This window comes from Pygoscelis adeliae, unplaced genomic scaffold, assembly GCF_000699105.1.
Source record: "Pygoscelis adeliae isolate BGI_AS28 unplaced genomic scaffold, ASM69910v1 Scaffold33, whole genome shotgun sequence".
Taxonomy (NCBI): domain Eukaryota; kingdom Metazoa; phylum Chordata; class Aves; order Sphenisciformes; family Spheniscidae; genus Pygoscelis; species Pygoscelis adeliae.
Window position 1 is genome coordinate 1,412,457 of NW_008824413.1, and position 2,744 is coordinate 1,415,200.

Here is a 2,744-nt window from a genome sequence, read left to right on the forward strand (position 1 = left end):
CTGGGCCGTCCTCCGGGTCCCGGTCGCGGCGCTGCCTTCCCGCCCGAGCTTCGCCGGCGGGCGGTTAGACGCCCTTTTTTGCTTACGGGGCAGCGCCGTGTTTTGGCATCAGCCGTGGCGCGTTTGACGGGTTTGGATGGGAGACGTGACAGGAGCAGCAGTATCCGGCAGCCAGAACCAAAATTAACCTGCTCCGTCCACTGCAGCCGCAGAGGCCAAGCAGCGCGACGCGGTTGCTTGTACGTATTGCTCCTACCCCACGCAGCTACGCGGTGGTCTTACTTGATTTTTTTTATTGCTTAGGATGTCGTCAGGAAGCTTTGATGCAATTTGCAGTAGCTCGGTAGAGCTTATGTTATAAAGCTGGATAAAAATCGCTTCACGCTTCATTTAGTTCGCTGAAAACAGTCATTTTTAATAGGACTAGGTATAACGTCTAGCTATTGCTTGAAGTTCTGTAAAAATTCGAAAGTGTTTTCATACATACTGCACAGTATTTAAAGAAACTTTAAATATTAGGTTAATCGCAATGAACAATGCTTCCAAAATTAAGAAGCACATTTATTGCACATTGTCAAGCCGTGTTATTCTGCTTTTCCTGAAAGACGTGCATTGACAAAAACGTAGAGAAAGTGTAGTTCTCATAGTAGTAAAACTGCCTTGGATTACTGCATTCCTTCTAGTGTTTATTGGATTTTTTTGCCTTTAAACATGTAGAACTCATTATTTGGACGTGAGAATTTTTATTTCATTTCAGGGTTTTATTTACATTAAGTAAAAAGTAATGGCTTCTGTAAGATAAGTCAGATTTCTTGCTTCCATCATTTTAAAAATATACATTCAGCAAGAAAATGTTATCTTTGTTATCAAAGAAAGAGTAGCAATGTTACAAACCATTTTCTTAATATAGATTCTTAGTCCATCAATAGCATGCCCAAAGCACACTGCAGTATGGCTGTAGATGATGAAACAATACAGTTTCTATTTAGTAACAAGATTGTGTTTTTTCTTTTCCAACCTTGTTTTAAGATTGTGACAAACTAAAACACAACCTTGCATGCTTAACAAAATTGCCATCCTTTTATTTATCTTAGATCAGTCTGAAAGATGATGCATTTTTGTAGCCCTTTATTTGCTAATTTTTAACCAGTGAGTGAAGGCTCTTTTTAACCCTGAGAAAACTTGGTATCGAATCCTTCAATTGGATAAAGGGCATCCATCAGACGACAGGCTTTCGTCGTAGAATTAGATGAACGTGATGTTAGAAATATTGTTCTGGACGGCTGATTCTCGCAGTAAAAATAGCATATGGAGACTTTTTCAGCAGACTTGGTGCAGCTGTTTCCATACCACTTCATTATTGCTTCCTGCCCATAAAGTGCTTCCAGTGCTTGAATACGAGCAGGCAAAACAAGCACACAATATAAGGTAAGAAATACACACACAAGGTGTTGTGCAGTAACTACCAGTTCTCTTCCCTACTAACAGGAACAACATAGCTTATCCTAAGCTATTTTGCACTTATTTACTGGAGAATAAGATGGTGCACTCTAGCAGTTACTGAGGAATCACTCGTGCAATGCAATGCAAAATTCAAGCTCTAGTTTGCTCTGTATTAATCTGAATTATTTTCTCAGCCTGAACAGTACAGAATTTGAGGCAAAGCTATGTGCTGAAGCTGCCCATGTAATTAGGCGTAAATGACAAAGAAAAATTCTCATTCTTGATTTTTCCATAAATACTTCAAGACTGAATTTAAACCATTGGAAAAGCTGAATGCTTTAACAAAATGTAGATAACTCACCATTAGTTTTAAATAAGCACATCAGCATGATATCTTTCTTCATCAAGTATACAGTAAAAACAAAAAAGCTACCTAAGAGCCCCTCTCGGCATACCTTATGTTCTTCTCTCTGCCTTTACCTCCCCACACTTCCACGTCCTAGGAAAGGGTGTTTTAAGAGTGGCTGGGAGACGAAAGTTGAATTCGTTCTGGTTAAAGAGCTGTGAGAAGGTACAGCTCACATCAAGACTGGTGTGTCTACAACCTGATCTACGGAGGCACTAGAAATACTCTTGCACTGTATTGCACTCTGCAGCTTTCCCATGGGGGAAGAAATGGGGGAGGCGGGAGAAGGGGACAACATGGACACAGGGCTGGGTAAACAGGTCCTGCAGGTAAGGAGGAGAGGTTGTGTGGTATTGATGTCAGTGGGGTGGAGGGGTGGGTGTTGTTTTGGTTGGTTTGTTTCAAGGTAACCAGGTCCTGTAGTCACGTAAGGTTCTTTAGGTAACTTCCCAACACCTTAACTTCTGTCTGGACACAAGGAGAAGTTTGTATCTTTAACTCTTGTGTTTTCATCTAGGTAGCTCTTCTTCTATCATGTAACCTGTAGTGTTCTCCAGCAGCTTGTCTTTTAAGGTGAAGTTTTATTGCATTAATTTAATCTTGAAGTAAGAAAAATCATGCTAATGCCAGCAGCAGCCTCTGTATATTACAGTTAAGGCCTGCAATGATCATAAAAAGCAAATTCAATTACTGCTATAATGTTGATAGCTGATAGCACCTTGGGAAATAGGGGAGCTGAAGGCTGATGACTACTGGGAAACATACTCTTTTAGTTGAAATGTTGGCTGTTACTTCCAGTGTCTCTGACCAAGTGATAGGCATATACAGTTGGATGTCATCAGCCTTCTGCAACGCTGTCTATAACAGGAAGATACCAATGTGCTATATTACTCTT